The sequence below is a fragment of the Ambystoma mexicanum genome, chromosome 2q (assembly GCF_040938575.1).
Source record: "Ambystoma mexicanum isolate Mex_15411 chromosome 2q, UKY_AmexF1_1, whole genome shotgun sequence".
Taxonomy (NCBI): Eukaryota; Metazoa; Chordata; class Amphibia; order Caudata; family Ambystomatidae; genus Ambystoma; species Ambystoma mexicanum.
In genome coordinates this window covers 580,673,320-580,689,277 of record NC_090924.1, presented here as the reverse complement: position 1 = coordinate 580,689,277, position 15,958 = coordinate 580,673,320, and the positions used below count along the sequence as shown (strand labels likewise).

The 15,958-nt window shown below is 53.1% G+C and overlaps 1 protein-coding gene across 1 annotated transcript in view; it reads left to right on the top strand.

Moving 5' to 3' along the window:
- C2QH9orf152 (chromosome 2q C9orf152 homolog) overlaps positions 1–15,958 on the top strand; it is a 267,109-nt gene that overhangs the window by 48,882 nt on the left and 202,269 nt on the right.

The window sequence follows — 15,958 nt, the reverse complement described above, 5'->3', positions numbered from 1 at the left end:
AAAATCAAAAATGGCCATGTATGGGCCGGGGGGGTGGGTAGAGGCCACCCAGGAAGTCCGAGGACAGGGTGCACACCAAAACCCACCTGTGTGGATTTTGGGAAAAAAAACACCTCCATGTGCTCATGGCCTGCACGGCTACCCTATTGTGAGAGAATCGCTGCTGTCGCTCTCCTCACCCTCTGCAGCTGCATCAGGAGGTGGTGCTACTATGGGAGGCAGCCCACGCAAAGCCCTAGTCTGGTCCTCCATGGCAGCAAGCATGCGGGTGTGGAAGGTCTGGTTCTGTAGGATAATCGTGTGGAGGTCCCCATGCAACAACTCACGGGATGCCCGGACCTCCTCCCGAGTTGCCTGCATCTCAGCTGAGAGCGTACGTGTGAGCCGCTCCAGCTGCTGTTCTGTCCTTGTGTCAGTTGACACCTCCAGCTCAACAAGAGTCACACTGAGCTGACGCAGTTCCACCCTCAGGGCTTCCCTGTGGCCCTGGGAATCAATAGAAATGGCTTCCAGCAGAGTCTCCAGTGCCGCCCGTCTGTCCCTGTTGGACGCCAACATGTCCTCTCTGTGTGACTGGCAAATGGAGTCTGTTGCCTGCTGTAGTTGTTCCATCAGCCTTTCTTGGGGGACAATGGAAGTGGCCACCCTATCCATGGCCTGAGCCATCATCTCAGATGATGCTGCCTGTTGGTTTGCCATACCGTATATGGATTGCTCCTATGCGGTATTGCCAGGTGGCGTACGGCCACCGCGTCGGTGGGCACCACACCTGTCTGGGGCAAGGCGAACTGCGCCTTGCTGTGCCGGCACTGCCTGAGGCTGCAGGACTGCATTCCCCCTCTGATCTGCTGGCCCAGGAACAGGATCAGATGTTGCGGAGTGTGACCCTGCATCCGTAACCACCAAAGGCGGACCTACCAACACTGACATCCCCATTGAGGGTTCTACCCCTGGTGCAGGTGGGTTGGACAGTACAGAATCCCTCCCAGAAACACTTACCTGTGACGCCACATAGGTCTCATCATCCGAATCAACACCTGAATAGAGCTCGGGGGAGGTGCACCTAGAGACACCCCTTGAGAGAATGGTCTGCAGCAAGTGTGGGTTCTCACCCACCACCACACCACGTCCCTCACTGGTGCCCGGTGGGGCCTGAGACCCCTCCTGGGTCTGCACCATCTCCACAACCCCAGCAGTATCAAGCGCGTCATCCCCTGCAAAGATATGAAAGAAAAGAAATGGGAACAGGCATTAGCACCATGGCACACAATTAGGGCTGAGAAGCAACAGAACCAGTAATTCATTGACACATGTCCCACATGACTATAACCCTCCCATGCATGCACCGTCACTGCGTATGAAGGGGAGGCAAATGGCACACATTGATGACACCAAGATGGAAGACCAACACATTTGCTGCATGCTGGCTAGCAGTGCCATCACACATTGGCCTGTGATTGGCATGTCCAATACACATACATGAACCATGCCATCACACAGATGGCATGTACCATAGCCATGTCATCTGTTACGCTCACCTGACTCCCACGGAGGCGCTGGCCTGGTTCGCGCTGCTGTCACCTCTTCTAAGGTGATGCGCAGGGTTCGGAAGACGGACTGGACCGGGCCCCTAAATCTGGCTTGTCTGGCCCGCAGAAGTATCCTTCTGTAGGCGAAAATAGGGGATTAACTGTCTGTGGGGTAATGCAATCGGCCTCCCACTTTCCCCTCTCACCCTCCTTGAAACCCTTCTGTGATTTCTCGTAGCGTCTCACCTTACGGTCTGGAAGGACGAGATCTCCATCCTGCTTCTGGTGCAGGGGCGCGTTGGTATCCAGTTACTTCACTGGATTTTCGGATTGGTGAGAACCAAACTTGCTTGGCTTCCAGGTACGTTTTTTGATAAGAGGTTCCCCTTGTGTCCATGCATTAATGTACTAATGCTAGTGTCTTTTTCCCCATAGGGGCCGGGGTACGGAATGCCGGGGAACAGGCACCGACCCGAGATGAGAGGTGAAATCCTTGTAGAAATCAGGTAAGTCTTTAATGAGCGTTTTTTGGTAATGTCTTTTCATTCGCTCATTAACGTTGATGTCTCTTTTTCCCCTTAGGGGCCGGGGTCCAGAAATGCCAGGATGCGGCGCGGACCCGAAATGAAGAGGGAATGAATCAACAGGTAAGTCTTAACATGGAGATTTAGCTTTCCTTATTCCCTTCTCTCTCTCACCTTTTGTTCTGGTCTTTTTCTCCCTAGGTGCTGGGGCGTGACTGCGAATCCGGATGATCGCTGCTGAACATGGAGGCGCCCTGTAAAGGTGAGTGGAATGCGGCGCTGCAGCGATCGGCGCGATGAGCTTTTAAATTAAAGTCTTCCTTTTCAGGATTGTCGGCGAGATGTCTCTGGGATGCGGATTTAGCAGGTAAGGACTTTTCCTTCTTCTGTTCTCTTCTTCTCTTCCTTCGCAGGTGATCCAGGATGCTGGCAGGCGTGGCAGAAGTCAGGATGCAGGAGCAGACACGGTGAGCGTCCAGCTGCTAGATGCAGAACAACGCGAAGCACGTGTGGCTGTTTCGGGTGGGGTTTAAATAGCCTTGGAAGAAGTTCCAGGTATGTATCCTTCCTCCAATCAGGTATGTATCCTTCCCCGACCACGCCCGGATGGTAAATTAGTCCCACAGGTAAAGTAGTTCCTTTCAGGCCTCAAGGAGGCTGGGATCCTGCAGCATGGTCTGCATCAGGTAAGTGCATCCAAGAATTCCCATAATGAGCCTGGCGCCTATGGCGCCAGGACTGATGTCTTTTATGAGCCTGGCGCCATAGGCACCAGGACACTGTCCAAAGGGCCCCTAAATGGGGTTGCTGGGTCCTTCCTTGGAGACTGGATGTCTGCTTTCGGGGACGCCGGGCTTGAACCGGCTCCCCGGGAGCGGGCATCATGGCAGCACTCCCCCCCAAGGCCCCTCCCAAGGTTGTTCCCTCCGGGGGTTTTGGTTTGTCTGGGAAGAGTCGGTGGAATTTCCTGACTAATCGAGGTGCATGCACATGGTCGCTGGGTTCCCACGACCTCTCCTGAGGTCCGTACCCCTTCCAATCAATTAGGTAGAACAGTTTTGACCTAAACATTTTTGAGTCTAAAAAGTTCTTCACTTCGAATTTCGGCTCCCCATCTATTAGAATAGGTTCTGGAGGTTTGAGTAGTCGGGTTCCGGGTACCACTGGTTTCAGAAGTGACACATGAAAAACAGGGTGAATTCGCATACTAGCTGGTAAATCAAGTTTAACATCCACTGGGTTAATTATTGCCTTAATAGAATAAGGTCCCAGATATTTTGGGTTAAAAGTTCGAGGCCCTTTGAGTGGTAAATGTCTGGTAGCTAACCACACTTGATCCCCAATCTGATACGGAGGTGCTTCACTCTGATGTAGATCAGCATTCTCCTTGTACTTTCTCTTGGCTTGTTGTAAATGCGTAGTTGCCTCTTTGAAGGCTTGGGTAATTGTAGAATGTAGATGTTCTACTGCAGGCATTCCGAGGTTCTGAGGTGAGTCAAGGTTTGAGGTTCGAGGGTGATGCCCAAACAAAGTATAAAAAGGACTGTGGCCAGTTCCAGAGTGTACCGAATTATTATATGCGTATTCGGCTATCCAAAGAATGTCTTTCCAGTTGCTTTCCGATTGCTGTAACATACATCGTAAGTACTGTTCAAGGGTCTGATTTGTCCTCTCGGTCTGACCATCGGTCTGAGGGTGGTGACTGGTCGATAATCTTACGTCAATCTGCGCTATTTGACAACATTTGCACCAGAAGTGGGAAATGAATTGGCTTCCCCGGTCAGAGATTAGTATAGATGGGAATCCATGTAACCGAACAATATTTTCGAGGAATTCTTTGGCTAGGACAGAAGCTGAAGGTAAACCTTTCAAAGGAATAAAGTGGGCCATTTTGGAAAACAAATCCACAATTACCAGAATAGTATTGTACCCCGAACAAGGAGGCAGGTCCATAATAAAATCCATTGATAGGGTGTGCCAGGGTGCTGGTGGTATGTCTAGAGGTTGAAGGAGACCAGCTGGTCTTTTCTTTTGACTTTTATTTTGGGCGCAAACACCACAGGACATCACAAAAGATTTAACATTTTCGCCAAGAGGGCCACCAAAATTGTCGTTTCACCTTTTCCTCTGTCTTGGCAATACCGGGGTGTCCCTCTATTAATGTATCATGATAACTGGAAATAACTAGTTCGTGTAATTCCTTATGTGGCAGGAATAAGCGTCCTTGGAAATAAGGTAAGCCATTATCTATGGTAAAGTCTGATCCCTTTTGTATCCATTCCTGTAAGGTTGTAGGGTCCAGGAGTTGTTTCACTCTGGCTTGAATGTCTTCAAGCGTCTGTAACGAAGTCATGCCTAGAAGCCTCTGTTCGGGAATTCTTGGTACTGGTTCTGAGTTTGTATCAGATTCTCCCATTCCAATTCGGGATAAGGCGTCTGCTTTGCCATTCTTGCAGCCAGGTCGATAGGTAATCACGAAATCAAATTCAGCGAAAAACAAAGCCCATCGGAGCTGCTGTGATGACTGAGCCTTGGCGGTTTTCAAATACTGTAAATTCCGGTGATCAGTGATCACTGTGATGGTATGTCGAGCGCCAAGCAGATAATGCCGCCAGGCTTTAAAAGCGGACTTAATGGCTAACAGTTCTTTGTCCGTGATTGCATAATTAACCTCGGGTGCCGAGAATTTTCTGGACCAAAATGCTACGGGATGCAGTTGGTTGGTTTCGGGATCTCTTTGGGACAGGACAGCTCCTATGGCTAGGCTGGATGTGTCAGTCTCGACGACATAAGGGAGATCTGGACGCGGGTGTTTCAATATAGGTGCAGAGGTAAACTTAGCTTTTAAATCCTGAAAGGCCTGCTCGGCTTCTTCAGACCATTCAAAACGTTTATTTTTCCTCAAGAGTGCAGTAATGGGTTGTACCACGCGTGAAAATTCCGGGATAAACCTGCGATAGAAATTGGCAAAGCCGAGTATGCTTTGAACCCCTTTTACAGAGCTAGGTGATGGCCATTTGAGGATGGCATCCACTTTTCTTGAGTCCATTCGGACTCCTTTGGGTGTCAGGATGAAACCTAGAAACTCGACTTCTGTGGTATGGAAAACACATTTCTCCAATTTAGCAAATAGTTTGTGTTGGCGCAGTTTTTCAAGTACTGCCCTGACGTGTTTTCTGTGATCAGATTCCGAAGAGGAGTACACCAGAATGTCATTGATATATATGACAACACAAACATCGATGAGTTCCTGAAGGACATCATTCATGAAGTATTGGAAGGCAGCCGGCGCGTTACACAATCCGAAAGGCATCACCTGGTACTCGAATAATCCGTATTTAGTACGGAAGGCAGTTTTCCATTCGTCGCCTTCTTTAACTCGTACCAGATGATAAGCCCCCCGGAGATCTAACTTGGTGTATATGCAAGCGTCCTTCACCTGGTCAAGGAGTTCAGGGATCAGAGGCAGAGGATAACGGTTTTTAACCGTTATCTGGTTCAATGCGCGGTAATCGATACAAGTTCTAAGGTCGCCTTCTTTTTTGGGCACGAAGAACAAAGCCGAGGATGCCGGGGACTTTGACGTGCGAATAAAACCATTAGCTAGGTATTGATCCAAATATTGTCTCAAATGCAGATTCTCAGGTTCGGTAAGGGCATAAATCCTGCTACAAGGGGGTTGTGCACCGGGCACCAGATCGATTTGGCAATCGTACGATCTGTGAGGAGGTAACGTGTTGGCCTGTTCCTTTTGGAAGACGTCCTTAAAGTCTTGGTACTCCGGAGATAGTTGCATGGAGGCAGAGGTTACAGATGCTAGATTAATCTTCAGGTTTTCTGGGTAGCAGGTTTGTGTACAATCCGGGAAGCTTATTCTCTTAGCTCGCCAATCAATTCGAGGATTATGTGTCTCTAACCAAGGGATTCCAAGAATAACCTGAAACTGTGGAGCCTTGATTACATCAAACACAACACCCTCCCGATGGCCGTCGGGACCAATAAGAGTCACCTCAGTAGTGGAATGTGTTACCGGTCCAGAGGCAATTTCAGTTCCATCGACTGTGGTGATGACATTTTTGCTGGTTTTAGGATGGAGAGGGAGGTTAATCCTAGAGACCAATTCACGATCCACATAGTTTCCAATAGCCCCACTATCGATGTATGCCTTTATTGCATGCAACCGCTTAGGCTGTTCTGGATTTACGAGAACCATTGGCACAATGAAATGCGAGGTCTGAGAGTTAGTTTTCAAGCTCGGCAAGCGGACCCCTACACTTGTCGGGCGGAGTCGTTTCCCGAAACAGAGTCTTCATGGTTTTTATCAGCGGCTCCTACCGCATTTCGGGGCGGTTTTGCCGGGCAATCTCGTAGAAAGTGTCCAGAATTCCCACAATAAAGACATAATTTTAACTGCCGCCTCCTTTCACGTTCCTTTTGAGTTAAGGGTCCTTTAACCCCTCCAATTTGCATAGGCTCAGAGACATCAACTCCCTTGGGATTAGCATGGGTCTTGACCAACACCCGGGTCTCAAACCTGGACCGATCTGCTTTTCTGTTTTGAAGTCTGTGATCCAATTGGACCACTAAGTCTATATACTCTGTGCATTCTTGGGGCGGATTTATAACTTGGGCCAAGACATCTTTAAGTTCTCCGCGAAGGCCTCGATAAAACAACGTGACTCTTTTATCCTCTGGCCATCCCGTTTCCACAATTAGTCTATTAAAGGTTGCAATATAGGATAGGAGGTCCTGATTGCCCTGTCGCAGGGATAGAAGTTCGTCATCCAGAGCCTGCCCCTGAGAGTGTCAAGCAAATAACCTTTCCATGCTTGCTTGAAACCTTTGAAAATCACGGAGAATCGGGTCATCTTGAGTAACCAGTGGAACTGACCAATCGGCAGCGCAGCCGCTGAGATATGACAATACAAAGGCTACCTTGGTCTGATCATTTGGGAAGGCCCCAGGTCTGCATAGGAAGTGCAAACGACACTGATTCATGAATACGGCGAATCGTTTGGGGTCCCCAGCAAAGCGTTCGGGTGGGGCCAGCGGCATGTTTCCAGGTAGATTAATCTGCACAGGGCTACTGGAAACCACAGGAGCGGGGTTCCCTCCGGAACCGGGTAGAGGAGTTTGCCCAGCTTGACCTTGCAAAAGCAGTCTGGCCAGGTCATCAGTTCTTTCCTTTGATATTATTAATTCCCTCCTGAGGGCATTAGTCTCTTGACGAGCGGCATGTACTTCGGCCCGTAATTCCCCCAGTATTTGGGCCAACTGATCAGTCTCAGAACTTTCCATAGCGCCTGGGTGGGAATTTGTAGGAAGGCTTCGCGTTCTGTTACGCTCACCTGACTCCCACGGAGGCGCTGGCCTGGTTCGCGCTGCTGTGACCTCTTCTAAGGTGATGCGCAGGGTTCGGAAGACGGACTGGACCGGGCCCCCAAATCTGGCTTGTCTGGCTCGCAGAAGTATCCTTCTGAAGGCGAAAATAGGGGATTAACTGTCTGCGGGGTAATGCAATCAGCCTCCCACTTTCCCCTCTCACCCTCCTTGAAACCCTTCTGTGATTTCTCGTAGCGTCTCACCTTAGGGTCTGGAAGGACGAGATCTCCATCCTGCTTCTGATGCAGGGGCGCGTTGGTATCCAGTTACTTTACTGGATTTTCGGAATGGTGAGAACCAAACTTGCTTGGCTTCCAGGTAAGTTTTTTGATAAGAGGTTCCCCTTGTGTCCATGCATTAATGTACTAATGCTAGTGTCTTTTTCCCCATAGGGGCCAGGGTACGGAATGCCGGGGAACAGGCACCGACCCGAGATGAGAGGTGAAATCCTTGTAGAAATCAGGTAAGTCTTTAATGAGCGTTTTTTGGTAATGTCTTTTCATTCGCTCATTAACGCTGATGTCTCTTTTTCCCCTTAGGGGCCGAAGTCCGTAAATGCCAGGATGCGGCGCGGCCCGAAATGAAGAGGGAATGAATCAACAGGTAAGTCTTAACATGGAGATTTAGCTTTCCTTATTCCCTTCTCTCTCTCACCTTTTGTTCTGGTCTTTTTCTCCCTAGGCGCTGGGGCGTGACTGCGAATCCGGATGATCGCTGCTGAACATGGAGGCGCCCTATAAAGGTGAGTGGAATGCGGCACTGCAGCGATCGGCGCGATGAGCTTTTAAATTAAAGTCTTCCTTTTCAGGATTGTCGGCGAGATGTCTCCGGGATGCGGATTTAGCAGGTAAGGACTTTTCCTTCTTATGTTTTCTTCTCTTCCTTTGCAGGTGATCCAGGATGCTGGCAGGCGTGGCAGAAGTCAGGATGCAGGAGCAGACACGGTGAGCGTCCAGCTGCTAGATGCAGAACAACGCGAAGCACGTGTGGCTGTTCGGGTGGGGTTTAAATAGCCTTGGAAGAAGTTCCAGGTATGTATCCTTCCTCCAATCAGGTATGTATCCTTCCCCGACCACGCCCGGATGGTAAATTAGTCCCACAGGTAAAGTAGTTCCTTTCAGGCCTCAAGGAGGCCGGGATCCTGCAGCATGGTCTGCATCAGGTAAGTGCACCCAAGCATTCCCATAATGAGCCTGGCGCCATAGGCGCCAGGACTGATGTCTTTTATGAGCCTGGCGCCATAGGCGCCAGGACACTGTCCAAAGGGCCCCTATATGGGGTTGCTGGGTCCTTCCTTGGGGACTGGATGTCCGCTTTCGGGGACGCCGGGCTTGAACCGGCTCCCCGGGAGCGGGCATCATGACACCATGTCACACATGTGACAATAGGACTGAGAAATGCCTAGTGAAAGTGGTGGAATGCAAACAATCAGCCTGAATTAACACAGAATAATATGCAACAATGTTGTGGCAAGATGACACTTCAAGGACAACTGGCGTGAGGTTCGGCTAAATGTCTACTGTTGCCAGAAGGGATACTGCAATACCCAAATCCTGGTGCGCAGAATGTATTGGATGAAGCACATGGGTGACCCAAACCACTCAGGCACACACACCCTCACCTGGCACTCAATCAGAAGCCCTCACACACACACCATGCACATGGATGACACACACATGCATGTGCACTCACCGGACAATGCCTCGTAATCTGGCAGGTCTCCCACGCCTTGGATCTGTCCCTCCGTGACGTAGGTCCCAGCAACATACTCATGTGGATTGAGTTCAATGTCCTCTGCTGGAGACCCACCTCCAGTCACTAGAGTAGCGGCATGACTTGAGGCCAGCTTTTTCTTTGCCCTGCGCTTCAGGTCATTCCAGCGCTTGTAGCAATCATTAGCTGTGCGCCTCACGAATCCAAGGGCACTTAAGATGTCTGCGATGGTCTGCCAGTGTGCCAGACGTTGTGCAGTTGTGGTCTTGCATCCTGCAGGAATCACTATTTCGCTGTCATGTGTGGACACATACTCCACAAGTGCATCAAGTTCGGCCTGATTGAAGCTGGGCTTCCTTGGCGGACCGGACTGTGTAGCCGTGTCTGGGGCATCAGCCTGTACTGGACGAGCACGCTTCCTCTTCCGCTTGGAAGGTGGTAGGGATCCTGAGTGTCCTACGCCGTTCTGGACACTAGGGGCAGGAGCCCCGGTGGACTGTGTACTAGGAGTGTGGGAATGAACACTCACCATGGGACTTGGTGCAGGCATTAGCTGAAGTGTGATGTAGTCAGGGGGAACGTCAGCAGGATGGACTGGGACCGACACTGTCCTGGCTGGGAGACTCAGAGCTGGGGTGGATGGAGCCGCAGCTGCCCCTGCAGCCTCCCCACCCTGCCTACTCGGGGCAGCAGATGACATAGCTGCCCCTGATCCACGTGGCCTGGTGACACCAACGTGCACCGCCACACGTGGCCTAGACCTGCTGACCTGGAAGTCAGCCATGGAGTCACCCTGTGCCAGGTCTGGTGCCACAATGGGCTGGTCCAACAAGGGCTGAGCAGGGATGGTGTCATCCACGTTACCCTCAACCAGGGGGGGGCATGGGTGTCCCTGACTGGTCATCCAAACATGGGGGGCTAGGGGCACCCTGCAAGTCCCGGCCACGTCCCTTACCGTATCCACCACGCCCACCTCTTGAGGCTCGCCACCTTTGCCACCCTTACCGCGTTCTCACCTCCCAACCATGGCACTGATGATGTTGTGCGTATGGGAGTTGCAGTAAACTATTGTCCTGGGCAATTGAGGGTCAAAGGGGTAGGGTACTAGATGGAATTCGTACCCTAGTGCTCTAGCAAGGCTGTATGTGACCCCTGGGGGAAGATGACGGGTCATGCAACGCACAGGCACCCCAAAAAAGGGAGATAATGTGCACGCAACCCCTCCTAGAAAAATAAACCTGCACTACGCTGTGGCACCCAGAAACACAAAAATGAACGTATGCGTGTCACACGCAGCCTAGAATGACCTCTGAAGGGGTATGCGACACACGGGGCAAGCACAGATGTTAAATACGTGCGCGACTCACCGTCTGCCTGGAAAAATAGCGTGAAAAAGACACGCGTGTGCGCGTTGGCAACACCCCCGCCAAAAGAAGAATTGTACGCTGTCTGTGGAGACAGGACAACAGAAGAAGTGAACGCTGATGTTGAGGAAACAGGGCCAGGAAGAAGACAAAAAGAGAAAAAGCTGTCAGAGGTAACAGGGAGTACGAACTTGGAATGCCGTGAAGTAAATCGCGTGTGAACCGACAAGAAGTACAGATTTCACCCACTCGCTCTCCACGAAAAGCACATACAAGGAAATGGCGTTCTACACGTACCTTTTAAACATGCCCACACTTCCAGCGTCACTTCCGCGTGTACGCGCTAAGGCCCTGTCCTCCAATTACACGAGCTGACACTCTGACGTGCAGTCATTGGACGTGTAACATGCACCCTTGTACAGAGAAATGCCCACGCACGCACGTCACAGACACGCATACGCGCTGAGGCCCTTTCCACCAATTACACGCTATGACACTCTGACATGCTTATTTTTTCTATGCGCCATGGAAAACGCACGTGCACGTAACGTCATAGACGCGCCTACACACTGGGGGCCTTTAGGCCAATGAATTCACGTACGTGTGCTGACGCGCTTACGCGCTAAGGCCCTTTCCTCGAATTACACGCAGACGTGCTGGATTTTCACGTGCCAAATCACTCCGTATCAAGCTGGCCACGCATAAGCACACGGAAGACCACGCTCCTTCCCAGAAGGCCGAATTACTGCCCCCCAGAGCCCTGAGCACGCTCCCACCTGCCATCTGCTGCTGCCTGACTGCCTGCTGCCCACGTGCCCTGCCATTTGCTGCCTGCACATCAGCCAGGGGTGCTGTTGCTGTGACCACCCCTGCTGGAACCGAAGACTCCCGACTGGGATTCCATCGCTCCACAGACCAGGACCCAGTTGCCCACCCACTCCTGCCTCTGGGGTTGTCATGTCAGGCACTGCAACATCTGGCACCACTGGCAACCCCCGGCCAGAGAGGCAGAGGGGCACCAGCTTCACTGCCACCAAAGTTGGTGTCCTGGTGGAGCAAGTCCTGGGGCAGTATGATGCCCTCTTCGGATGTTTGCGCGCCGACAAGGAAGGACGGACTCGGATATGGACGGACATTGTGACTGCCATCAACGCGGAGGGGGTGGCAGTCCGACTATTCCATCATGTGAAGAAGCGCTGGGAGGACTTCAGGTCCAGGACCCTCAACAAGGCCTGGCGCCTCTTAAAGGCAGAGGATGCTAAGGGGCACCGGGGCCACTTGTCGGAAGATCAGATGAGGGTCCTGGAACGCATATCCCCAGCGCTCCACGTCCAGGTCCTTGAGAGGCAGACCCGTCTGGAGTCGAGCGGTAAGTGTACATGCATCCTGATTGTAAGATGTGCGTGTGGTGGTGTGCCAGTAGTGTGCAGGTTGCACATGTGTTTTTATGGGGCCAAGTATGGGGGGGTTTACAGGGCCGTGAGGCTAACACATGGCAGGCTCTTATGTGTGAGACATGAATGGTGCTTGTGTGTAGGCTTGCATGCCAAATGCAGATGTGTGGGCACACATGTTTGAATGAATGTGTATGTAATTAGGTATGTTTGTGATGTCACACATGGATGTTGGTTTCAGCTGCATGTATCTGCACTGTGTACATGTGCATGTGTGTGTATTTGACAAGGGTGCAACAGTGATACATGTGACACCGGGATGTGGAAGACTGATTGGCAGATGTGACATGGATGCCGATCTCAACACTGCGACAGTTGGCAGAGGTATACACATGCATGCAAGTGTGGTGGTGTGTGTGCATGTGTAGTGCACTTCCTGTGCTGCATGTGATGTCTGGCTCACCTTTGCCTGCTTATGTGTATGGATGGTGCTGGCTGTTGCGATATGGCTGTGGTATGGCTCATGTGTGCGAGTTGAAATGACATGTGTGTTGGCAATTGTGATGCCATGTCTGAGGTTTGCAAATGCCACTCATGTACAACTGTCATGTGTGTATGTGTCCATTGTACAGTGCCCTGATGCCTGTGTTTTATTTCTCCCTGTCTGCAGCGTCCACTGATGAGGAGGGCGGAGAAGGTGCTGTGGAGCACAGCGGCAGGGATCGCACCGCCAGCCGGAGACGCAAGGCCCGGCTCCCCTCCCAGGTTGTCATCTCGTCGGGGAGTGAGGAGTCCGGTGCCACCTCCCAGGCCGCAGCTGCCAGGGGGAGGTCCAAGAGGCGGAGGTCGGAGTTGGACTCCTCGGCAGCAGAAGGGGCAGCTGGGACCCCACAGGGCCCAACGGGGGAAGATGGCACTGAGTCATCCAGGTTGGTGGGGGGTTTGGTGGAGGAGGAGGCTGTGCAAGCGACAGAGACGGGGTCTGGAGGTGGGGATTCCACTGGTACTAGTGGTGCAGTGCAGGACCAGGGACAGGAGGCAGCACAGGCCGCCGCGGAGGTGCCTGTGTGCAATCCTGTCCCTGATCCTGTCACTGCGTCATCTTGCACCAGCAGGGATGCCTACGTCCAGACCCGTTTTCAGACAGGGGATGAGCTTACATCAACTGGCCTTCCTCTGCCTGTGGACGTGGCTATCCAGGTACGGGTTGAGCCTGTCCTGACTGGTGTGGCGTTGCGTCAATGGGCCATGCGAGGTGACCTGCAGTCTTTTCATGAGGAGACTGCACGTCATCTCAAATGGCTCGTTGACCGCGTCGGCCTACTGGGACAGGTCACCCAGGCCGAATTCCTCTGTTTGCTGGAGCTTGTTCCGACCCCCTCCTCAACTGAACACCCTATGCGCCAGTCGTCCTCCGTGCCATCTTTCCACCCATTTGTCACCTGGGTGCCCTGTGGAGCTGCCTCTGACGGTGCGGCCAGGCTGGTGGAGGACACATCCCTGCCACAGTCGGGAGTCGGACGTCCAGCAGGGGTGGCCACATCAATGACTGCACCCCGGCCGGTGGAGGATGTGCAGGCGCAGGAGCCAGGGCACGGGCACAGGCACAGCAGCAGCAGCAACGAGGTGGGAGCCATGATGGCTCGGGGCCTTCGACATCAGAGGGGCAGGCATCGGCCGGAGGGCAGGAGGACCCAGGACGGGAAGTGTCTTCTGTGTGGCAGCGTTTGGGCCACGCCATAGATGTTGAGCGGCAGCGGGCGGAAGAGGCACGGCTCACGATGGTCAGGGCGGAGAACTCCATGCGGAGGGCCCTGAGGCGGGCCGAGTGCCTCGAGGCAATCCGCAGGGAGTTGGAGGAGAACATGTCATCATCCCTGCGGACTCTCGGGCCCATGTAAGAGGACCGCCTCCGGGACATTGAGCAGGAGTTCGATGATGCCCTGGCCCGGAACATCCAGAAGTGAGCCGTCGGACTAGCCCGCTGCCCTTGTAAATAGTTCTTTAGTGTTAAGTTTCCTTTCGTTTTTTTTTTTTTGGGGCGCTTGGACAGCCCCAACTTCCTGTATATAGTTCTTCATAAGGTAGGATTTTATTTTATAGGTTTCATTTAAAGGATTGGGCACATGGACCCTCGATGTTCACTTTGTACATAGTTTGACAATGGATTTGGATTGTTGATTTTTTTTTTCCCATGGATCAATGGTTTCTTATTATTTTTGCACCTTGGATTTATTTTCTCAGACTGACACTTTGCAGACTTCCTTTTGGATTGCTTTTCATTTGGATTTCATGCATCTTTTTCATTTATTGAACATGCTGGATTTCATTTATTATTTCCATTTTCTTCTGTTCCATTTCATTGCCTTGCTTTTCTGTTTAATACATTATCATTTGGTACTTCAATGTGTGGTATTCTCTCTTTGATTTCATGCATGTCACAATGTGTGTTTTATCATTCACATGCTGTCATTGTGTGGGTTTGACGGATATATGTTGATGTGCAGACTAGCAATTTGGGATGCATCATGTGCTGGTGATTTCTTTGTGGGGTGGATGTCATACCTGGTGGTGTGTTCGGACTGGGGTAGCGTAGGCAGTGTATTGAGGGGGCATGGGGGCCATGATTATGGATCGTCATGAGATGTTGGGGGACATGTATGGGGGCCTGCTGGCAGGTGCCCTGCACTGCTGGTGGGTGGTGGTGCAGGGGGACATGAGTGGGGGCCTGCTGGCAGTTGCGCTGCACTGCTGGGGGGTGGTGGTGCAAGGGACATGAATGGGGGCCTGGTGGAGGGTGCCCTGCACTGCTGGGGGGTGGGGGTGCTGGGAGACATGAGTGGGGGCCTGGTGGAGGGTGCCCTGCACTGCTGGGGGGTGGGGGTGCTGGGAGACATGGGTCAGGGCCTGGTGGAGGGTGCCCTGCACTGCTGGGGGATGGGGTACAGGGGGACATGAGTGGGGGCCTGGCAGAGGGTGCCCCTGACTGCTGGGGGTTGGGGGTACTGGGAGACATGTGTGGGGGCCTGGTGGAGGGTGCCCTTGACTGCTGGGGGGTGGGGATGCAGGGGGACATGAGTGGGGGCCTGGTGGAGGGTGCCCCTGGATGGTGGGGGGTGGGGGTGCAGGGGGACATGAGTGGGGGCCTGGTGGAGGGTGCCCCTGGATGCTGGGGGGTGGGGTTGCAGAGGGACATGAGTGGGGGCCTGGTGGAGGGTGCCCCTGGATGCTGGGGTGTGGGGGTGCAGGGGGACATGAGTTGGACATGAGTAGGGGCCTGGTGGAGGGTGCCCCTGGATGCTGGGGGTGCGGGTGCAGGGGGACATGAGTTGGACATGAGTGGGGGCCTGGTGGAGGGTGCCCCTGTCTGCTGGGGGGTGGGGGTGAAGGGGGACATGAGTTGGACATGAGTGGGGGCCTGCTGGCAGGTGCCCTGCACTGCTGGGGGGTGGGAGTGCTGGGAGACATGTGTGGGGCCTGGTGGAGGGTGCCCCTGACTGCTGGGGGGTGGGGATGCAGGGGGACATGAGTTGGACATGAGTGGGGGCCTGCTGGCAGGTGCCCCACAGTGCTGGGGGGTGGGGGTGCAGGGGGACATGAGTTGGACATGTGTGGGGGCCTGGTGGAGGGTGCCCCTGACTGCTGGGGGTGGGGGTGCTGGGAGACATGAGTGGGGGCCTGCTGGCAGGGGCCCTGCACTGCTGGGGGGTTGTGGTGCTGGGAGACATGCGTTGTTGATCAGTAGTGCGATGTGACATGTGGCTTGGCTGGGGGGCATGCCCATGGTGGATGGGCTGCCTGCGGGACATGAGCAGGGGTGCAGGGTAGTCCCCTGTGGTGTGGGCTGCCTGCAGGGGCCGTGGAGGGTGTAGAGGGAACACCTGGGAGGACCCACACGGCCAATTCACGTGTAGTACTCCCCGGGAACCCCTGAAATACACGTACCCTGCTGAAATCGCATGTGAGACTTCCCGCGCACCCCGAAATACACGTACCCAGGGCATTCGCGTGTGGAACTTCCCGTGCACCCCTGAAATACACGTGCCCTGATG